Source organism: Bos taurus, chromosome 18 (genome assembly GCF_002263795.3).
Source record: "Bos taurus isolate L1 Dominette 01449 registration number 42190680 breed Hereford chromosome 18, ARS-UCD2.0, whole genome shotgun sequence".
NCBI lineage: Eukaryota > Metazoa > Chordata > Mammalia > Artiodactyla > Bovidae > Bos > Bos taurus.
In genome coordinates, this window is record NC_037345.1 from 26,768,827 (window position 1) to 26,793,333 (window position 24,507).

The 24,507-nt window shown below is 39.0% G+C and overlaps 1 long non-coding RNA gene across 1 annotated transcript in view; it reads left to right on the forward strand.

Annotated features, from left to right (window-relative positions):
- The window catches only part of LOC132342817 (uncharacterized), a 76,029-nt gene extending 52,346 nt beyond the window's left edge, over positions 1 to 23,683 (forward strand). Inside the window, exon 3 of the long non-coding RNA XR_009491336.1 lies at positions 23,221 to 23,683. This is a non-coding gene — a long non-coding RNA (uncharacterized lncRNA). The remainder of the gene's footprint in view (positions 1 to 23,220) is intronic.
- Positions 23,684 to 24,507: the final 824 nt, after the last annotated feature.

Genomic DNA, 24,507 nt, shown 5'->3' on the forward strand with positions numbered 1-24,507 from the left:
CGCATTTATATGGAATCTAGAAAAATGGTACTGAAGGATTTATTTACAGGACTGCAGTGGAGAAACAGACATAGAGAATAGACTTATGGACATGGGGAGAGGGGAGGAGAGGGTGAGATGTATGGAAAGAGTAACATGGAAACTTACATTACCATATGTAAAATAGATGGCCAATGGGAATTTGCTGTATGGCTCAGGAAATCAAACAGTGGCTCTGTATCAATCTAGAGGGGTGGGATGAGGCGGAAGATGGGAGGGAAGTTCAAAAGGGAGGGATACGTGTATACCTATGGCTGATTCCTGTTGATGTTTGACAGAAAACAACAAAAGTCTGTAAAGCAATTATCCTTCAATAAAAAATAAATTAATTAAAAAAAAAGTAACTCCCAAGAGAAGACATCAGGTCTCCTCCTTACGATCTCAGAAGTTCAGTGAGATCAAAATCTGTACAAACTTTGTAGACTATTTCATAGCCTTTAGGAATTCTTCATTGTTTCTTCCTGTGTGCAGTTCTCCATGATGAATAGCAGTTCAGCTCTGAAGTTAGAAACGATCAAGGACATCACTGGGAGCAAGAAGAAGCTGCAGATACAGGGCTGTATCCAGACCCATTTCACAAGAATTAGAAGAATTGTGCATTAACCACAATTTACTACCTTCTGACTCCTACAGTGACATTTTTTTTGTTGTTTTCAAATTCTCTTAAAAATATTTGGGTAAAATTAAAAGTGATTAGCCTTGGGTCTATTCCCATTACAACCCACTATCCATGGCCACTAAGCCTATCATATTGGGTACTTTCATTCAGCAGTAGTCAGCAAGCATTAATTGAATGCCTACTGCCTGCTCAGTAGGGTCTTTAAAGGGTAAAAAATAGGTGTTAACACGACATTTTGGAGCTGCGAAATCCATGTGGTTAAATAACCTCTTATACCTGTGTAAATTGCAACACAGAGAGGGCAATTGGCTTAATCAAAGTTGATTTTGCACTCCTGGGCTTAAATCTCCTGAATGCCAATCAAAGAACCTCTTCATGGAATCCCATTGGTATAGGTCTTGCTTTTATAGGATTTATGATCTATTTGTCATACTCCTGCAAGCACAAGCTAGAGATTAATTAGAGCATAAACAAGGAGACAAGAGAACAGGGAAAAGAGATTTAACGTTTGAGCATAGACTAGGGGCCAGATAATTTTCCGTGTTTTAATTCTCTTAACTATCCAAGAAATGCATGTTCTTATTCCCACATCATAGTTGAGAAATCTGAGGCTCAGAAGGTTCCCTTGACTTACTTAAGGTCATATTGGTAGAAAGTAGCAGAACTCAGGTATGTCAGGCTCAAAGTCTTTACAGTAACGAAGCTGGAGCATAATAAAGTAATCTTTTAAGGAAGAGATTTCAGTGAGAAAAATACTCAACAGACCAATTAAATCAATTGTCTTTCCTTGTTTTCAGTAAGGAAAATAGAATTTCAAAGCCTGTTTGGGGTGTCCAATGTAGGAGTGGGAATTCACACATTCCACAATGACAGAGGAGAGAAAGACAGGTTGGGGAGATGTAAAGAGAGGAGCATTCACCTGGCCTTTTTTTTTTTTTTCTCTTTGCATTCACTATTAGTGACAAAGCTTCTAATCAAGCATTTAATACTTTCTCTTTGCCACTCAGTAAAAGGCTTTTTATTTCAATTCGCCTCCTAGGTGTTCTGTGTCAGGCAATTACTCTACCTGAAGGTTTTCATAGTCTAAGAAATTAAATGGGCGGTTCTTAAAGCAACACTCTCTTGAAAGCATAATTGCAGTTAAATAATAACAAACCTGAGTGCACAAATCGGGTTTTTCTTCTTCTCTCAGCACCTGGGCTCCTTCCATTTCTGTGAGTGTGAATTCCTGGTATATCAGGAAGAAAACCAGAAACCTAGACCCAGAACAGTTGCCCTTGTGATCCAGGAATGCTGCCAAACAACACTAGGTTTTCAGAAAATTACTCCTTCCTCCTTTTTTGGGGTGGTGGTTATTTTCTGTTTATTGCCTTTTTCTAGTGGGTCATTAGATTACGTGAAGCTCCAGTGTGACAAAACGACTGAGACAGGGCCCTGGATTCTTCCCAGGAAATTCTGGGGCTGACTATGGTGTGATTGGCATTAATGCTCCTGGAATGCAGGATTCCCAAGGGCATCAGACTCACCACACTGACCAACCATCCACAAGACAGACAGCGCAGCCTTCATCATGCCAGCACCTGCTCATGTAGGTGGAATTCTAAAGATGTCTCCCAAGATTTCCTGTCCTCTGGTTATTCAGTCAAACATGAATGTAGGTTCTGCTGTTTTGCTGGTGCACTTGCTAATCAGCTTACTTTAAAATAGGGAGATCACCATGGGGGTATCAAGGTGGGTCCAGTGTCATCACATGAGCCCATAAAAGCAAGTAGAGCAGGAAGGCAGAAGAGTCAGTGAGAGAGATGCTGAAGAAGAATAGGAGGCAGAAGAGGTGGGCAGTGAGAAGGGTTTGTCTTACCGTGGCTGGTTTTGACATGTAGAAGGTTATGTGCAAGAACTAGAGAAAGGATCTGGAAACGAAGGGTGGCCCCCAGTGTATTCCCCAAAGAGCAAAAGAAATCCAAGAAGTTGGTCTGAGTCTCCCACTCCCATTGCATTCAGTATCTAAACTCATTAGCATGGCTTGTGAGGTTCTTCATCACATGTCCCCTGCTATTCCTCTGGTTTCGTCCTTTGAACCTCTCATCTGTGACCCCTTCCTGTACTACAGACATAGTGAATTACTCCATTTAGCTTCTCACCTTTTTTTTTTTTTTTTTTGCCACGCCACATGGCTTGCAGGATCTCACTTTGCGGACTAGGAGTTGAACCCACGCCCTTGGCAGTGAAAGCTCAGAGTCGTAACCTCTAGATTGCTGTGGAATTCTCTCCAGTTGTTTTATGTTCCCTCTTCTTTCTAGGCCTTCATACCTTCTGCCTCCCACCCCCTAATCTGGTACATTCTTTCCCTTTCTATCTGTGTTCATCAAATAATTGCTATCCACATTGACCTAAATGTCTTCTTCTCTAGGTGACATGCTCTGATCTCTCAGGATTTTATTAAGAAATCTTTTTTGTACTTACCCTGAGTTTTCCCTAGTTAGTGCATATAATTGGGTATCATTCTGTTAATTTATCCGTCCTCCCTGAGGTTAATTGTAAGCCTGGATGTGTTTTGTCACCAAAATGGCATATAAAGACTATTCAAGAAATATTTACCATTTGGGGACTTCCCTGGTGGTCCAGTGGTTAAGAATATGCCTCCCAATGCAGGGGGCATGGGTTTGATCCCTGGTCAGGAAACTAACATCCCACATGCCGTGGGGCAAGTAAGCCCACATGCCACAACTACAGGGCCTATGTACTCTGGAGCCCATGCGCCACAAGAGAGACCCAACGCAACAAAAAGAAAGAAAAAAAAAAAGAAGAAGAAGAAATGTTTACCATCTGAAGTAAGCTGGAAAGAGAAAAAAAAAAAGTGAGAGAAAAAGAAATATTTACCATTCGAGAAATGAACATATGAATGTAGGAATGTATGAGTAATGCCTTTTCTATTCTATAAGCATTGGAATTACTTCCAGAGTGCCATTCTCTCATAGATACTGACAACATATGCATGGCTGAAGCTTATGGGTTAATCCTAGACATGTCCTGGGTCACCTAAGATAGATGTTTTGAGATATGAAGTAGTAGTGTTTGTGAGTAAGAATGAAGGTTGCTAGCACAAGCTTGACTACAGGGGGAAAGAAAAGGCCCGCTATTGTAAGGTCAGTTCAGCATTCAGAATATGGGTGTTAACAGACCATCAAGCCATGATCGTCACGAATGCACAGCCTCTCATTTGCAGGGGCTCCTCACTTTGGAGAGATGTGCACCTGATGAATAGTTATGATTTCCACAAGCCAGGTGTAAATCCACAGCTTGTGCTCCTGCTGATGAGTCGAGTCATTTCGGATGCATTTGAATCAGGTTGCTTGCTAGGCTTGTCTAATGCCTGCACTATTAACACATAATCATTTTGCAATTTGGGCTGCCAGTGCTTGGCTTGGACATAATAGAGGAATAGACAGAAGACTTTGCTGTGTTTCTCTGGATGGTGAACCTATCTAGAACAGTGCTTTTCAGTCTTTCATGCGCTTGGGATCACCTGGGGATCCTGTTAAAATGCAGATTCTGAGTGGGGCCCAAGAATCTGTGTTTCTAGCAAGCTGCCAAGTAATTCCAAAAAACTTAATTAATTAACACATTAAAATCTGCTTTATTCATTTAAATATAGTTGATTTACAATATTATGTTAATTTCAGGTGTACAGCATAGTGATTTAGTATTTTTTCCAATTATACTCCATTGTAGGTTATTACAAGCTAATGGGTATAATTCCCTGTGCTTGGTTGTTCATCTATTTTGTGCATAGTAGTTGATATCTGCTGGGTTTCCCAGGTCACGCTAGTGGTAAAGAACCCACCTGTCAATACAGGAGACGTAAGAGAGGCAGGTTTGATCCCTGGGTCAGGAAGATCCCCTGGAGGAGAGCATGGCAACCCACTCCAGTATTCTTGCCTGGAGAATACCATGGACAGAGGAGCCTGGTTGACTACAGTCCATAGGCTTGCAAAGAGTCAGACACAAATGAAGTAAGTTAGCATGCCCTCATACATCTGTTAATCCTATACCTCTAATTTGTCCTCCCCACTCCACCCTGCTTCCCTCTCCCCTTTGGTAACCACAAGTTTGTTTTCTGTGTCTGTGAGTCTGTTTTTGTTTTGTGTGTACATTCATTTATATTATTTTTTTAGATTGCACATATAAGTGATATATACAGTATTTGTCTTTCTCTGTCTTATTTCACTAAACATAAGATTCTCTGGGTCCGTCCACATTGTTACAAATGGCATAATTTTATTCTTTTTTGTGACTGAGTAACATTCCGTTGTGTGTATATGTGTGTGTGAGCTTCCATGCCTTGGTTATTGTAGATGGTCCTGCTATGAACAGTGGGGTGCCTGTGTTTATTTGGATTGGTGTTTTCATTCTTTTCTGGATATATACCCAGGGATGGAATTGCTGGATCATATGGTAGCTCTATTGTTAGTCTTTTGAGGAACCTCAATACTGTTTCCCATAGTGGATGTACCAAGATACATTCGTAACCAACAGTGCGCAAGCAGGGACCCCCATTTTAAATAGCAAGTGTCCAGAGAATAAGAGGTGAGGTTTTTTATGTGTTTCTGTCTGTAGCCTTTAAAATGGATGTTTTGAGAAGTTAAGCTAGAGGGACACAGGTGGGAGGTTCAGAGAATGGAGCTTTGGCTTTGGTGGCTGGGACAAAGAGGTGAGGGAATTCAGAAGCCATTGAGAGACTTGTCACCCTTGCCTCTGTCTCCACATTGATGTCTGAAGATGAAGAGTATTAGGAAAACTGCTAAATGTGTATATCTTTTCCCTCTCTTTTACCTTCTATCTCCAAATAATAAAAAGAGAAAAATCCCACATCTATCAAGAGCAATTTCTCTACACTTCTCTTTAGTATATAGGCTTTTAAAATTTAGCTCTGCCCATGATAATTCCTTGGCTTAGCTCGGAAGAACACTTAGACATCATCCTTCAGGACCATCCTCCAAATGAGAAGCAGGAATATAACTCGCAAAAAATGGAGTATTTTTTTTCTCCACTTCCTTTTTGTTCTTTCAAATGTGTACTGACAGAAAGAAATAGCCAGCAACAGCAACAAAAACCTATGCTTCCCTGGGACAATCTTGATTCGGATTTAGGACCTAGATGGGTAAAAGTTGTTATGGTCAGACTTAATAACACTTCCTCCAAGAGTGTATTGATTGACAGAAGTTCTTTTTACTTGAATATTTAACTTCTATTATCTTATTTGACATTAAAAACAAGTAGTTTAGTTACAGATACGCAGAAGGAGGCTGAAAGATTTCTGTTTTCTCCATGGCCGTCAGTAAGCATGACTGGGATCTCTTCTGACAGGTAGACCTGGGTGGGTCTGTTCTGCTCCATCACTTTCTTGCATGTTTCCTCAGGTTGTTTCCTGAACCTGTGCTTTTACATACTTTAAAAGACACACAGCCATATCTTCACTAACATCAGACATTTGATTCAGTCAGCTTCAGCACCTCATCTGTGTATGAAAGTGAATATGTTGTGTTTTGGTGCCCTTTACAGTTAATTGATGAATATAATCAGTTTTTACCTTCTTGAGTAGTTAAGGTTTTCAGTGTCCATCTCTGAATAAAATGGATCTGCCAGCTGATGAGGAAGATATATTCAAAACTCTGACCTTCACTCTAGGGCCTGCCTTTTACTAATACTCCTCTGTGTGCCAGGGATTATGCTAGGTACTTTACATTTGTTATATAATTTAAGAATGTAACAACAAAAACTGGATGAGATGGGTATATTTATATCTCATTGCCCTGCAACCAACTAATACACAAATCTTTCAGAAATAATGAGAAACTAAAACCAAAGCCCCATTCAGAAAAAAGTAAGCAAACTAGTCAAGATCATACAACTAGCAGCGCTAAAAAAATATCAGATCTAGGTTGGTTTGTTGCTGGTATTAATGCTTTAACCAGTAGACTCTACTTTCTACTACCTCTGTCTATGCTATATATATATATATATATTTTTTTTTTCTTCTATAGATGCATTTCTAAGGTATGGTCTTCATGATGTAACATCAATTTTATTTTTCAAAATTAATTTTTATTGGAGTATAGTTGATTTATAATGTGTTAATTTTGCTGTACAATAAAGTGAATCAGTTATACACAGACATATATCCACTCTTTTTAAGATTCTTTCCCCATATAGATCAGTACAGAGTATTGAGTAGAGTTCCATCTGTTATACAATAGCTTCATACCAGTTCTCTGTTTTGTATGTACTGGTGTGTATATGTCTCACTTTTAAAGTGTAACATGGAAAGAGCATAAAAGTGAGGAAACTATAGTTCTCTTTCTGGTACTGCTGGAAGATTGATGTATACTTTGGAACGTGGTGAGCCATTTTACTTCTTGGGATTTCCTTTTGCTTATCTGTTATATAGAAAATGAACTCAGGATATTTAAGCAACTTATTTACACTGCTGTCATTCTAGCAATTTATAGATTATGTGGTGGCTGCGGGACTGGACTTTGTCTGGACACTCTGGCTGAAGTGCCTGTTTAGCATCCTCTACTTTTTCATCCCACTTTTCCATGGAAGGTTAAGAATTTTCTCTCTAACCCTACATTTTTGATATTTCTCTGTATGAGTCCATTGCAATCATTACATACCAGGAAGAGCAACATGGATTCATTGCAATCTGAAAAAAATTTTTGAAAATTGCCCCCAGCACATGCACAGCTTCCCTGGTCACCTGCCAAGTCTTGCTCTATCTTTGGTACACTGTCAAACTAACAGAGCTGGAAATTAAGTAAAGAGACTGTCTTAACCCTGGAAAGCTGAACTTAGAAGACATTTTATCAAAATAAATGATCTGAATTAAAGAATTTTGGTTGCTGTTTAACTCAATTGTAGGTAATAGGTTTAGAGGAAACCCAGCTGGTGCAGAGAAGCCCAGATTCTGCTACTGAGCTCTTGGTTAATACCAATGAACCCTAGGACAGCGTCATCACTCACTTCACACTGGAACATTGCAACACATAGAGATCTGTTTACAGCAAAGACCATTTTGGTTTTACTCCTCAGAAAGCAGAATTAAAAGTTCATCATGGCTCCAAAGTCTAACTTGAGGTGTTCCTTTTTATTTGGATGCCATCACTGAGTTCACCGTTTGCTTGAATATTGTGAAAATCTCTAGCCTCTGTAATGCTGATGGTTGAATAGATGAGGCCAACTTTGAGAGCCAGTAAACTTTTCCCCCCCATAATTTCATGTATTTATTTATCTTTGGCTGTGCTGGGTCTTCGTTGCTTCACAGGCTTTTTCTCTAGTTGCAGCAAGCGGGGGCTACTCTCTAGTTATGGTGAGCGGGCTTCTCATTGTAGTGGCTTCTCTTGCTGTGGAGCATGGGCTCAAGGGCACACGGGCTTCAGCAGTTGGGGTGCATGGGCTCAGTAGTTGTGGCTCCTGGGTTCTACAGCACAGGCTCAATTGCTCCTGGAGGGCCAGTAAACTTTTAATGAATGAACAGATGCATGCCCCAGATCTTTAAAAAACTCAAACCCTAGCTACATTTATAATGCACACTTACCATTTTCCAAGAACTATATTAAACACATCAAATATGTTTTCTCATTTGACCCTCAGGACAACTCTCAAATTACAAATGGGAAAGTTGAAATACAAAGAAATCACGCCATGTTGCACCCAGGTGGCTCAGTGGTAAAGAATCTGCCTGTCAAGCAGGAAATGTGCTTTTGATCCCTGGGTCAGAAAGATCCCTTGGAGTAGGAAATGGTAACCCACTCCAGTATTCTTGCCTGAGAAATCCCATGGACAGAGGAGCCTGGAGAGCTACAGTCCATGGGGGGGGGTCACAAAAAAGTTGGACATGACTTAATGACTAAACAACAACAATGTAGTAAAAGCACAATTGTATTTTGACCTCATGTCTGTGTGTTTGCAAAGCTCATGCTCTTTGCCCCCGTGTCAGAGCCCATGACAGTTGTATGGGTCCCTTTGACTCCAAGAAACATGAAATGTGCTCTCAATTCAGTTCAGTTCAGTTGCTCAGTCGTGTCCCACTCCTTGCGACCCCATGAATCGCAGCACGCCAGGCCTCCCTGTCCATCACCAATTCCCCGAGTTCACTCAAACTCATGTCCGTTGAGTCGGTGATGCCATCCAGCCATCTCATCCTCTGTCGTCCCCTTCTCCTCCTGCCCCCAATCCCTCCCAGCATCAGAGTCTCTTCCAATGAGTCAACTCTTCGCATGAGGTGGCCAAAGTACTGGAGTTTCAGCTTTAGCATCATTCCTTCCAAAGAAATCCCAGGGCTGATCTCCTTCAGAATGGACTGGTTGGATCTCCTTGCAGTCCAAGGGACTCTCAAGAGTCTTCTCCAACACCACAGTTCAAAAGCATCAATTTTTCTGCGCTCAGCTTTCTTCACAGTCCAACTTTCACATCCATACATGACCACTGGAAAAACCATAGCCTTGACTAGACGGACCTTTGTTGGCAAAGTAATGTTTCTGCTTTTGAATATGCTATCTAGGTTGGTCATAACTTTCCTTCCAAGGAGTAAGTGTCTTTTAATTTCATGGCTGCAATCACCATCTGCAGTGATTTTGGAGCCCAGAAAAATAAAGTCTGACACTGTTTCTACTGCTTCCCCATCTATTTCCATGAAGTGATGGGATCAGATGCCATGATCTTAGTTTTCTGAATATTGAGCTTTAAGCCAATTTTTTCACTCTCCTCTTTCACTCTCATCAAGAGGCTTTTGAGTTCCTCTTCACTTTCTGCCATAAGGGTGGTGTCATCTGCATATCTGAGGTTATTGATATTTCTCCTGGCAATCTTGATTCCAGCTTGTACTTCTTCCAGCCCAGAGTTTCTCATGATGTACTCTGCATATAAGTTAAATAAGCAGGGTGACAATATACAGCCTTGACGTACTCCTTTTCCTATTTGTTTCCTATTTGTTGTCCCATGTCCAGTTCTAACTGTTGCTTCCTGACCTGCATATAGGTTTCTCAAGAGGCAGGTCAGGTGGTCTGGTATTCCCATCTCTTTCAGAATTTTCCACAGTTTATTGTGATCCACACAGTCAAAGGCTTTGGCATAGTCAATAAAGCAGAAATAGATGTTTTTCCAGAACTCTCTTGCTTTTTCGATGATCCAGCGGATGTTGGCAATTTGATCTCTGGTTCCTCTGCCTTTTCTAAAACCAGCTTGAACATCAGGAAGTTCACGGTTCACGTATTGCTGAAGCCTGGCTTGGAGAATTTTGAGCAATAGATTATTCTCTTACTGTGAGCTCGAGTTAAATACTACAAAAGAGTTAAATACTTCAGTGTAATTGTTTTGCCTCATCTAGGTTTTTATTTCTATAAGTACGTTTGCACTTACACTGAAATTTTCAGAAATTCAGTTGTTTTTCTCCTGAACATCTTGAACTTCAGTCACACATTCTGTCTTTATTAATGTATAGAATTTCTTGATTTATTTTTGTAATTTTATGTAAATGTTTGAGATGAAAATACTACCAAACTAGGGTCTCCATAAACATGTTTCCCCTCTTTTGAGGCCGCCACTGTTCCATTAAGACCTGTGCCTAGTTTAAAACACCACAGAAGTTTAACACTTGCTCATTGTTCACTGTGCTATTTCTGACCCAGTTGCTTTGTCCCATTCCCTTCACTGCTTTCTGACTTTTTCTCAGTTTCCCGATCGTGTTATTAGTTCTCACATTTCTTGTTTCTTCTCACCCTCAGACTTGACACTGTCTTCCTAGATGTTGACTTCCTCCCCTCTAAAATGTCATATGTGTTCACTCTTGGTGACACTTTCTCATACTTTCTTGGAAAAAGAATCTTGGTGGCATATCAGTAGGTAACATTTCTTCCAAACTTTTGTCCTAGCCCCCTCAAAGAAAAGCCACTTTGAAAAAAGGTAAAAAACACAAAACAGTTTTAAGCTTTAAGAAGGTAACTTATTGTTATTGTAGCCTCTAGTATAATAAGGAAAGAAAATAAACATCAAATTTGTAAGTCAGTTGGAATGTCAATACTAGAGCAGTTATAAAAAAGCCAGCATTCTGATTTCTCTTCTGAACATCTCCATCTAATGATTATTAAGTGTATACCTGTGTCTTCCAGTCACAGAGAACTTAGTACTTCCTGAGGCATCCCGGTCCATTTACAGAAGTTTAGTTATGTATTTATTCTTGGCTGTGTGGGTCTTTGCTGTGTGGCCTTTTCTCTAGTTGCGGCAAGCAGGGGCTACTCTTTAGTTGTGGTACGCAGGCTTCTCAATGCGATGGCTTCTTTTGTGGCAGACAGAGCACAGGCTGTCGGGCGCACGGGCTTCAGTAGTCCCAGCTCTCAGGCTCTGGAGCACAGGCTCGGTAGTTGTGGTGCACGGGCTTAATTGCTGTGAGATCTTCCCAAACCAGGGATAGAGGCTGTGTCTCCTGACTTCACCTCTTTACCACTGAGCCTTTACCAGATTCTTTACCACTGAGTCACCAGGGAAGCCCCCAGTCCACTTTTTTTGGATCGTTCTTCTTATATTAAACAAAATTATATTTCACTGGTTTCAATTCTAAGCCATACACCCACAGGGAACAAATCTCTCTCCTCCTACAAGACAGAATTTCAACATTTATGATAATCCTCACCATGCTATTTCCATTTATTTTTGCCATTCCTTGTAGGAACTGGGTTGGAAACTATCATGTCCTTGTGTTTTGTCTTTTTGGGATAGAGGGACCCTACTTTTTCAATATTTGTTTTAAATGAACTAACCTATTTTAACCCCAAAGTGGCCTGCTCAAAAGTGTCTATATACCACTTTTGTTATAGACAGTAAATAGGTTTGTTAGTAAATATGTATTAGATCTCTTTTTGTTGTGCTTTGTAAACAATATTTACATTGTCTGTATATTGTAAACAGTGTAACTAAAAAATGGACTAAAAGAAAACAATTAAAAAAGAATTATGAGTTTGTGGAGGTGTGCACAATTTGACTAGGCTTCAGGAAGATCTGGAGCCCAGAAGGGAAATGTCTCAGTGTCTTGAACCTAATTCTTTAAAATTTTGGCTGTAATAATAGAGTGAATAAGAGAGCAGAGCACGGTGTATCCTGCTGACTCTTAAATGTCTCTCCAGACCATCCCTAGCTCTCATCCTCTGCTAACACACTTTTTGTGCCGACCTTTAGATTTCCAGTGGGTTACACCAATGACCTCAAAGGGAAACTGTGGCCACAGCAGTTCACAGCATTACTATTGTAGATGCAACCTGGTTTCGTAGAGAGTAAGATTCTAAGCAAATTAAGTCCCTTCCCACCCCATAAGAATATCAAAGGGGTTAGACTAATTATGGTGCATTCAGTGATGAAACATAATGGGCCCTTCAAAATCATGGATGGAGAGTTTGTAATGATATAGGAAAATGCTGATGATATAATTTCGGTAGAAATTGAAGGGCAAGAAACTATATAACCTGTGTGATTCCAATTACATTAAAAACTAAGACTTCCATGTGGAAAATGAATAGAAGCTTAATAGTGATAATATCTCAACTGTAGATTTTGAATTATTTGTCATTTCCTCTAAACATCTTCCCACAATTTCTGTGAGGAGCATTTTTAATTTTATAAAAAGTAAACTGTAAGAGCAAAAAATAAAAATATAAAACTATGAAGTTAATTAGGTATAAATTTTGATACTTGTGAGGATGGTGATAGTTGTGAGGGTTAATAAATTTAAAAGGATTAACAGGGGGATTGGCCAGTTTTAGGTGCTCAGAAAGTTTCCTTTTCTGTTTATTTTCTCTGTTCAGTGCTGAGCCTTTATATGAAAACAGTTCATCTAGATATTAAATACAAAGGCCAAATTGACATTGAATAAAATTTAATTTAAGTCAATAGAATCAAAGCATATCGGAGAGAGAAAATAAATAAGCTTTGTGGGCTGAAGTAATCTCTGAGGTGACTTTAAAACTCTAGGTTTTGTCTGATTCTATGATCTACTCCAGAATGGTCCAATTAAACGTAGCATAATTAAGGGAATAAAATTCACATCTACATGCATAATCGTGTACGTGTTTACGTATTCTCAAGGCTAATTGCCATCTCTGAATGCCATTTAATGTGTCAATGCTTTTTAAAGAGGACTTACAACTTTATACGTGAACTTTTCCTGTTAGGACAAGACCAAATTTTTAGTTTTCCTGGTCTAAACTTATAGATGTAAATTTGAGAGTGAGGAAACAGTCTTCAGTGTAAAGTAGAATTGAAATCAAGTTGCATTGGAAATACTTCCTCTTCATTTTTCCTTTTTTTCTGCTTTTTTTTTTAAGTTGGAAATTCTTTGCTAGTTCATTGTTCTCTCAGAGTATTAAAAAAAAATCATCCTTGGCTTTTGTTTAACAAGTCTTATGTTTGTGCTGAATCTTCCCCCGCACTGCTCCTCCAAACACCATTTTGCTTTCTTAGCTGTTGAGTTTGATCCAGGGAAAGCCTACCTCAGTGTCCCAATTACAAGCATTTAAGATGAAACAAGGCTGCAGATTATACAAATGAAAGGAGCAAAAATAACAGTGTTCTATATAAACAAGGGCAGAAAGACAATTTGTTCTAGTCAAAGATAAGTTAAGCTGTACCCAAATTACCACGTGTCAGGCTAATCAGAAGAAATGTTGTTTCTCCATTGCTATTGTGCAAAAGTAATTGAAATGATGTTTCACAAAATCTAGCAGAGGTACGTTTTTTTTTTCAAAGCAGGCTTGCAAACTTCCAGATACTTCAGCTCACCCTGAGAGCTATTTGTATTGTGTGCTCAAATGAAATGTAGTAATTGAAGAGCATAGTTTCAAAATGTGTCCTTTCTGCTTGAGAGAATCAGGACTATCTCTTGGGGTTCAAAGTAAACCTGGGTATGTTAAAGGAATCTCCCAAATCCCAGAGGCTGACCTATTGAGAATCACCCCATGACACTTCATTTTTTTCCCCTTCCTAGAAGAGTTGGACACGACTGAGGGACTTCACTTTCACTTTTCCCTTTCATGCATCAGAGAAGGAAATGGCAACCCACTGCAGTGTTCTTGCCTGGAGAATCCCAGGGACGGGGGAGCCTGTGGGCTGCCATCTATGGGGTCGCACAGAGTCGGACACGACTGAAGCGACTTAGCAGCAGCAGCAGCAGCAGCAGACCCTCATAGTATCTGTCAAGGTGCACATTGTAAAATCCATTTACCCATCATCTTTTCTTGCATATTATATATGGAAAGTCTTGACAATGAATCAACTTTCTCAAAAGAAAATTGGTGCAAGCTTTATTCAGAAATGAATTTAGACTTTTATTGGGGCAGTTAACAAGTAGGAATGTTCGAACAGAGATGGATAACATATTCATGGTTTTTGTCCCTCATCCTATCTAGTCTTCTCTGAGGTCAATATTGCTTAAGGTTATAAGATGAAAGCTCTACAAATCACAGTCACGTAACTGTCAGGCACCTTATTAAATTTCATTCAGTTCTATACCAATTCTTAAGGGACCATCATTGTCTTCCAACTAACGCAAAGATTGAATAAAAACTGATCAAAAGTTTATGGGCTTGAATGGTCATCCTAAATTGGATCTGCTGTTACTGGAGAGAAAACTAGGCCAAGAAATTTAGCCTATTAGGCAGTGGGGAGCCATCAAAGGCTTGTGAACAGAGGACGGACATGATTACCTCTGGCAGTGACACACCATTGATTCCTTGATCATTGCTTACATTTTTTCCCTTTATTATAAAGGCATAAAAAGCATTATAGCAACCCAAAGCACACAGACTTGTTGGAAAGTTAAATCGCTGTGGCAGACAGTCCTTCCATTTCTTAGGTTTCCTTGGAGTTACATAGCTTGTTCTGGCCGACGGTCTCTGAGTGACTTAGCCCAGTATGTGATGTCTGGGCTGAGGTGGGAAAGACCTGGAAAGTCTCCTGCATCCTTTCTCCCACTCTGTGACAGCACTGGAGTTATCGGCTGAGATAGTGAGTCATGAGATGGAAGCTGCCTTTACCAATCATCGGGAGAGTTGCCCTGTAGACTTGCCCAATAAGAAAGGTATAAATTTTGAATTTTGCCATTCATATTTCAGCATGGCCTGGCTTATCCTACTGCAACAATAAACAAGTGCAAGATAAGATATACAAGCTCACAATAATGCGAAAAAGGCAAATGAAAACAATAAGACACCATCTCACCTATTACTATTTTACCTACTATTGTTGAAAACACAATGAAACATCAGGAAATACCAAATTTTGATGATGTTGTGGACAAACACATCTTTTGGCATTGCTGGCAGAGATATTAAAAATGATAAAGTCATTTTGGTTAGAAATTTGGAACTTAGTAATGAAATGACGAATGACATGATCTATGGACTAAGAATCTACCCCATTAAAAATGTCACAGGGGTCTGTAAAGGGTATATGGCCAGCATTAGCATCCTGGCCCTTCTCCAGGTCCTGCTACCATGGTTTTTCTGTTGATCTTTTATATTTTAATTGGCTTTCAGAGCATTTGTGATAGTTAAAAATCTCAGGTAAACTGTGTGTCTGTTTCTGATGAAATAAGTAAAATATCACAGTGTATGGAATCATACAGTAAAACTTGTCGACAGATTTTATTAAGTTAATTTATTGGCTTCCTGGTGGCTCAGATGATAAAGAATCTGCCTGCAATGCAGGAGACCTGGGTTCGATCCCTGAGTTGGGAAGATCCTCTGGAGAGGGGAATGGCTAACTACTCCAGTATCCTTACCTGGGAAATCCCATGAACAGAGGAGCCTGGAGGGCTACAGTCAATGGGGTCGCAAAGAGTGGGATATGACTCAGCAACTAACACACTTTTCATGTCTTAAATTTTCACTAACTACATAGACAGACTATTCAATAGGCAGAAGTTTCTTTTGCAGGAAGATCAACAAAAAGTTAAAAATAACACAGGTCTCTTGGTCTCCAGTGAATCTGTTGTGGCCTGTCACCTGGGTTTGGGGAAGTGACCCTTCCTGCCTTGCTGCACTGCCCCATGACCTTCAGGGGGCGCCCTCCCATACACAAATCTAGTCTCTTGGTTCACATCCTTGCTTCAGATCCTTCAAGGTTGCCCAGGCCCCATGGTCTCAAGTATGCAGCCAGCCCCACCTGCTGGGCTCTGAGGCACCATCCTGGGTCCCAATCATGAGACTGATGGAAATACATAGTTTTAAATTATAAATTAAGTGGCCTTCACATAAACTGAAAGCAGAAAGATGCATAAAATGGCCTATATTTTACAAAGTTATGTATACAGCCAAGACTTTGGGTAGGGAGGAAAAAAAAATAGTCACTGAAAATAAAAACAAACATAAAGTATTAATAAAATAAGAGAAGGGCTATGCATAGAACAATTGAAAGCATGTTTAATTCTGAGGCTTACAAAACATTAAAAGGAAAAAAATTACCTGTATGATTAAAAAAACATCTTATGACATATCCATTTTAACGTACTTGTGTCTCCCATAAAGAAGACTGAGCACCAAAGAATTGATGCCTTCGAATTGTGGTGCTGGAGAAGACTCTTGAGAGTTCCTTGGACTGCAAGGAGATCAAACGAGTTAATCCTAAAGGAAATCAAGCCTGAATATTCACTGGAAGAACTGATGCTGAAGCTCCAATTATGTTGACCACTTGATGCGAAGAACTGACCCATAAGAAAAGACACTGATGCTGGGAAAGATTGAAGGCATAAGGAGGGGGAGGTGGCAGAGGATGAGATGGTTGGATGGCATCACCGACTTAACTGACATGAGTTTGAACAAGGTCAAGAAGATAGCGAAGGACAGGGAAGGCTGGCTTGCTGTGGTCCATGGGGTCGCAAACAGTCAGATATGACGTAGGGACTGAACAACAACAGCAGATCTCCCATACTATGCTCCCAAAATCTTTTAAGGGATAGATTCACCTTTGCATAAACCTAAATTACCCCCATTGTGGGGACCTGGCTCTTATTATGGACTTGACCTTGGTTAGAGATTCATAGAACATCAACTGAGAACTTCCCTAGACTGCACATAGAACAAATAATTTCATTTTACCTAACCTTGATGTAAAGAGCTGAACTCTGTTTTTTGAACTAAAGGAAAAATTCAAGGGTCAAGGTCACTACTGAATTTTGAAAGTTAGATCTCCCATTACTACTAAGCAGCTTTTTCTATATCTGAGTCACACATAAGAGTATGGTGAGTGTCTGAACAAGGTCAAAATAAACATCATCAGTCTGAATATTAGTCGGACTAATTTATGTTACACCAATTATGCTTGCTACTTGAAAAGTATATTTTAAGATGATTTTTCAAGTACCCAGGCAACATTTACAGAGAAAGCTGTGATGGTATTAGAGACTGAGCTGTTGATTACAAACAGGGTGAATTTTTGGCTTTATGTGATTTGTCTAAAGAGGCAGCAAAATAAGTAGAAACACAGGGCACTGTCTGAGCCCTGTCCTCATGGAATTTGATTGTTACACTCAAATAATAGGGACATGTTTGGCTGTCATTCAGTTTGTCATTACATTGGCTCAAGCATAGGAAATGTAAATTATTAAGAAACTTAAAAAAATGTCCAATTATAACTGTACTCAAGAAAGTTTCTTCCTAAAAGGCACATCTACTGGAATTTTAATCAGAGATGACAATCATTTGAATTCTAAATACTTTTTCATAGTATTCAATTTCTAGAATATCTGCAAGGAAATTGAGATACTGTACAGAGATGAGACAGATTCAAAGTTGGGAGCATCCCCACCTGAAACAGCTGTCCCCCCAGATATTCCATTAAAGATCACTTTGATGTTGGGAAGCATATTAGTAGGAAAAACTGGTATTGTGCACTAACTTGTAGGTCAGTTAAAGGTGCATATGCTTTTAAAAGATTTTTTTTAATTTAATTTTTATTTTATATTGGAGTATGTGAAGAAGAACTAAAGAGAAGAGAAAGTGAAAGAGGAGAGTGAAAAAGCTGGCTTAAAGCTTAACATTTAAAAAATGAAGATCATAGTATCCGGTCCCATCACTTCATGGCAAATAGATGGGGAAACAATGGAAGCAGTGACAGACCTTTATTTTCTTGGGCTCCAAAATCACTGCAGATAGTGACTGCAACCATGAAATGAAAAGACACTTGCTCTTTGGAAGAAAAACTGTGACCAACCTAGACAGTGTATTAAAAAGCAGAGACATTACTTTGTTGACAAAGGTCCATCTAGTCAAAGCTATGGTTTTTCTAGTAGTCATGTATGGATGTGAGAGTTGGACCATAAAGAAAGCTGAGCACCAAAGAATTGATGCTTTTGAACTGTGGTGTTGGAGAAGACTCTTGAGAGTCCCTTGGACTGCAAGGAGATCAAACCAGTCCATCCTAAAGGAAATCAGTCCTGAATATTCATTGGAAGAAGTGATGCTGAAGCTCCAATGCCTTGGCCACCTGATGGAAAGAACTGACTCATTGGAAAATGTCCTGATGCTGGGAAAGATTGAAAGCAGAAGGGGATGACAGAGGATGAGATGATTGGATAGCATCACCAACTGGATGGACATGAGTTTGAGCAAGGTTTGGGAGTTGATGATGGACAGGGAAGCCTGGTGTGTTGCAGTCCATGGGATCGCAAAGAGTTGTACATAACTGAGAGACTGAACTGAACTGAACACAAAAGAGTTGGACATGATGGCAATTAAACAACGACCACTGTAGTTGATTTACAGATTTGTAAGTTTAGGTTGATTTAATATTGTAAGTTGTATTAGTTTCAGGTATACAGCAAAGTGATTCAGTTATACATATACATATATCCATTCTTTTTCAGATTCTTTTCCCATATAGGTTATTACAGAATACTGAGTAGAGTTCCCTGTGGTACACAGTACATCCTTGTTGATTATCTATTTTATATAAAATTGTGTGTATATACTCCTAATTTTCCCCTTCCCTACATCTCCCCTTTGATAGTCTTGTTTGTCTTTGAAGTCTGTCTCTTTCTGTTTTGTAAATAAGCCCATTTATATATGTTTTTTAGATTCCACATACAAATGATATTTTATGTATGTGTAATCTCCATGCTCCCTATTTAGAGTTTCAAATATATATTATTTTGAGGAACAATACAGACTTTATCAATTCAAGTCAAAATATGAAAGCACAATGATAATAGATAGTGAAACATATGACAGCAGAATATTTTGACTTTGTAATATTGTAGTCCACATTCTGTTTGTCAGCGTAACCTTTGATCTAGACTTTTACAGTCATATAGTACCACAGAAATTAACATTTGTGTATGAAATGGATCTTTTTTTTTTTTTGCTAGGAAGTCCTGAGATAGAACTCAAATCTTTTAAAATCTTATTTAATAATTGATATTTTTTTAAATGACAATTTTTGACATTTGTACCAGTGTGGGAAATTGGCGTTTTTTGCAGGGGTATAAATCAGTATAATTCTTATGCTGAATAATCTATGTGTGTTGAGAAGGTTATTAAAAAAAAAACAATTTTATAGCTACCAGTTGTGTGACCTAGAGCATACATCACTTAACCTTGCTGAGTCAGCTTAGTTTTACAACATCATCACATCTAAGAGTTAACATTTTTGATGCACTTTTTGGGGGGGCTAGCATTAATGCTAGGAGAAGGCAATGGCACCCTACTCCAGTACTCTTGCCTGGAAAATCCCATGGACAGAGGAGCCTGGTAGGCTGCAGTCCATGGGGTCACTAAGAGTCGGACACGACTGAGCAACTTCACTTTCACTTTTTACTTCTATGCGTCGGAGAAGGAAATGGCAACCCACTCCAGTGTTCTTGCCTGGAGAATCTCAGGGATGGGGGAGCCTGGTGGGTTGCCATCTATGGGGTTGCACAGAGTCGGATACGACTGAAGCGACTTAGCAGCAGCAGCAGCAGCAGCGTTTACATGTCACACTACAACTGGGTGAAGTAGGAACAGTTAGCCTCTTAGACTTTAAGTTTCTTCATCTGTAGAATAGGGATAATTGACTTGTCTAGAATTTCAGGACTGACAAGTGGCCAAGTCAGGAATGGAGTTCAGTTGTTTGCTGTAGTCTACAGTCTCGGGTACATCTAACTATGTACAGTACTTCCTCATGTCGATTTTCTCTCTCATCCTTCCTCCGCAAGGGCCTCTCAACTCTATGTACTCTGCGGGCTGATACTCGGTGCGATTTTTCTTCTCTCTTCTCTTATTTGTTTGAAAGAATCCTTTCAACATACTAATCTAGGTCAAGGACAACTAGGTTTTCATACTGCTTCTTCCCTTTCCTTCTGATTTATCTAGAAAAGTGAAGTCTCTCAGTCATGTCCAACTCTTTGAGACCCCAGAAACTGTAACCTACCAGGCTGCTCTGTCCATGGGATTTTCCAGGCAATAGTACTGGAGTGGATTGCCATTTCCTTCTCCAGGGGATCTTCCCAACCCAGGGCTTGAACCTGGGTCTCCCGCATTGTAGACAGATGCTTTACCATCTGAGCCACCAGGGAAGTCAAGCCAGTCTTTTCAAACCCATACCTATTGTGTTGTGTTCTGCTAAAAGTCATGTAATGGTTTCTGATTGCTGTCAGAACGAAGCCTAAAATGACTTACTCAGGTTTTCAGACTTTGCTTGATCAGACCCCTGCCGTCTCCCTGGCCCCATCCTGCCTCAGACTTGCTCTTGTTCCAGTTCTCCCCTCTTCTTGTTACAGGAGCAACTCCTTTTCTTGGAGAAGTTTTCCTCTGCTTATCTATTCACTTCCTCAAGAAAGTGTTTCCTTCTCATATAGTCAATCAGTTTTTTTGGTTAAATGGTTTAAGTGAAAAACGTTGTGTTGTTTCATAGCATTTAGTTCAGTTCATAACGTTTTCTGTACGTTTTTTGGCCATCACCCAAAGATTTATGTTACCTTTTAAGAGAGAAGGAGGGGTGCCATCAGCAAGACGGTGGAATTAGCAGCCCTGGGCCCCCATTTTTCCCCCTGGACACATTGATTCAACAACAATTAATGACAAACCCCGCTATGAGAAATTCAGAAACAAGTTGAGAGGCTCCAAAGCCAGCCACTTCAAAGCCAGTAGGAAAAATTGAGAATTGTCTAACCATAATCCGTACTCCTGACACAGCACCATACAATCAGAGAGAAACCCCTAGTGTCCAGCTTCTTCTGAGAGAGGGAAAGAGATGGACTATGTCCCCAGCACTCCAGCTTTTGGGGGGACTGCCTGAAGTACTGGCTTCTATCTCGCCTGTGCCTTTGGAGTGCTCCTGGCACCTGGCATAGTCTAGGTGCCTGGGGGCCAGTGGGAACAAAAACGGTGCTTTGAAGTAGCAGCAGGCAGTCACCATAGCCCCTCCCTCAGCCTCTGCACAGAGCAAGCGAATGAAAACCCCCAGATCCTAGCTTCTCTCTGGGGAAGGAATGAATTAGGCTGTGATGGGTTTATAATATAAATGTTAAAGTAAAAAATATGGTAACAAAAACATAAAAGGGGAAGAGAAGAAATGAAAGTATACTATTCTAAAAATACTATATAGACAGTATAATATCACTTGAAGGTAGACTGTGAGAAAGATGAATACCATAAACCTCAAAGCAATAATTAAAAAAACCCCACTAAAATAACAAAACAAAGTTATGGCTAATAAAACAATAAAGGAGATAAAATGGATTCATAAAAATAATTTGTACAGAAGGAGGCAGAAAAAAGGAGCGTAAAAGGACTAATAGAAAACAAATAGTAAGACTGAAACCAGATCGTATTAATAATAGCGTTAGATGTAACTATGGTATCTCAAGTAACAAACGGGTTAAAAGTAAAAGAAGGGAAACATGCCATGCTAACCCTGATTAAAAGAAATTTGGAGTGACTATTTTAAAATCAGACAAAGTAAATTTCAGAGAAAAGACTTTATCAAGGAAAAGGTGATTTTATAATGATAAAGGGGTCAGTTTATCAAGAGGACATAATAATTCTAAATGTTTACTCACCTAATAACAGATTGTCAGAATATATAACAATACAAATGGATGGAACTGCAACCAAAAACTAGACAAATCCACAATGTTAGTCATAGGTTTGAATCTATCTCTCTCAATACTTGATAGGAGAGAAATCTAGTAATGAAGAGTCAAAATTAAGGTGTAAATTATCCCCACTTTATCTAATAGATCCAAGGCAATTGCAGCCCAAACCCCCAGCAGTCTTTGTGTGTCAAAGTAAACTGATTCTAAAATTCACATGGAAATGCAATGGACTTAGAAGAGCCAAAACTGTTTTGATAAATAAAGTTTCAGGACTTATCCTACCTGTTTTCAAGACTTAATATAAAGTTGCATAATCAAAATACTGTGATGATGGCTTCCGGAATGTATACATATGTCAAAACTAATCAAATTGTACATGTTTAAATATGTGCAATTTACTGTATGTCAATTATATGTCAGTAATGCTGTTAAACGTGATTACTGCAAAGAAATCATGAATTTTAAGTTATATCAATAATGCAAAAATAAAAAAAGCAAACAGTAGAAAATGATAGAGCCTCATTTCTTCTATTTCCCCTATAAGCCTGTTGGAATACTTATTGAGGTCAGAAACAATAAGATAATCAAGTTAAAGAAGTAAACTAAAAAAGAAAAAAACAGAAAGAAAATTTCTAGGAAACTACTTGATATACGATTCACAGGTATGAAATAATCCCCTTAGCAAGGTATTTAAAAATGATACATCGGAGACATGAAGTGAACTCTGTGTGATTAGTATGTAAACATCATAACTTATTTAGCAAGCTGGTGATGTGTTTTCTCGCCCTTTTAGAGATCTCTGTGTTGTGGGAGGTAGCTTATTTAGTGAATACTGGCAGCTAAAACTGGAGAAGGCATTGGCACCCCACTCCAGCACTCTTGCCTGGAAAATCCCATGGATGGAGGAGCCTGGTGGGCTGCAGTCCATGGGGTCGCACAGAGTCGGACACGACTGAAGCGACTTAGCAGCAGCAGCAGCAGGCAGCTAAAACTCAGTGTTGAAGTAAGTTCAACCAAGAGCCAGACCTTTGAATCACAGTGATACATTTTTTAGTGACAATAAGAAGGTTACTTGTTCCAATAATACATCAAATAAATTATTTTTTAAAACATGGCTAATTTCATCTTTGTTTAATGTTTTAAAAAGATCTCTCCCCCCCACCCTGGTATTTATAGTGTATATTATGAGTAGGCTTGCATGTACATAACATTTATAACTAAGTATATGTATAATGGAAAAATCCAAAGCAAAAACAAGCCTGTTGAAAATATTAAAGAAGCATGCAGACTGTCCAAGTGAATGCTACTGAACTCACAGAGAATTTATGAGTGTGTTTCTTGCAATTTACCCTACAGGGCTAGTTCAAGTTTGAGCTTAATAACACTGGGACTTAATAGTGCTGAAAAATACAGCATTTGACGTGTTCTATTTTGTGTTTTATAGAAAAGTTGCTGAAATGCTGACCTACAACTATTTACACTAAACCCAGAAAGACTTCAAATTGCAGAGAAAATACTGGAAGCATTCTTTAGTCCTACTGAATGGTGAGGGGAATACAGAATGTGGAATTAAGATCATGCCTGTGTCTTTTCAATCCTTATTATTATATAAAGAGCAGTCAAAGCTTTAAAGAAGTCAAAGAACAATAGCCTCACACCTAGTATTAAATAAAAACCATCTGAAATTAAACAATCTAAAATAGCTAATTTATTGTAGAGCTTCTATTGTGGCTGAGGAAATACCTGACTCAGTATTTTTAAAAACTGAGATAAACTGACATATTAGTTTCAGGTGTCCAGCATAATAATTTGATATTTGCATATATTGTGAAATGATCACTGTACTAAGTCTAGTTAACATCCATCGTCACACTTAGTTAATTGTTTTTCCGTGTGATAAGAGCTTTTAAGGTCTACTTTCTTAGCAACTTTCAGATGTTTGATATAGCATTAGCTATAGTCATCATGGGGTACATTACATCCCCATGATTTTGATTCAATACTAAAAAAAATATCAACACAAAATGTACAGTGCTTATAATTTCAATGATATACATTTTGATATCTGTCTTCCTAGTTTTGCTTTTAAACGAAGATTAGGTGCCTTTGGGATGGAATTATATGGAATATATACTATTATATATTACTACATACTATATATACTATATATATATATATATATATACACTATTATATGGAATTATATACTATTATTTTTCTCCTTTTAAAATTTATATACTTCACATAAAATTTATATGATTATGTGTTTTCCTAATTATTTGAAAAAGTTTACTGGTACCTCCATATACTATTTCAGATTCTTCCCTTTTTATAAAATAAAATATATATTCAATGTGATTTTAGTTTTATAACTTTAAAAATATTTTCATTAAAACAAATCAGAAATTAGAAACTCACTTTTGCTAACTTATGAGCAGGATCATTATTTTTATATTCATTTTTTAAGAAAATTCAATGCGTTTGTATTTTTGGGCGTGTTGGGCCTTCGTTTCTACGCGTGGGCTTTTCTCTAGTGGCAGGTAGGGGCTACTCTCGCGTTGCAGTGTGTGGGCTTCTTGCTGCAGTGGCTTCTCATGGCAGAGCATGGGTGGGCTCTAGGCACAAGGGCTTCGATAGTTGAGGTGCAAAGGCTCAGCAGTCGTGGCACTTGGTTGCCACTGTGGTCTGTGGGATCCTCGGACCAGGGATGGAACCGGTGTCCCCTACATTG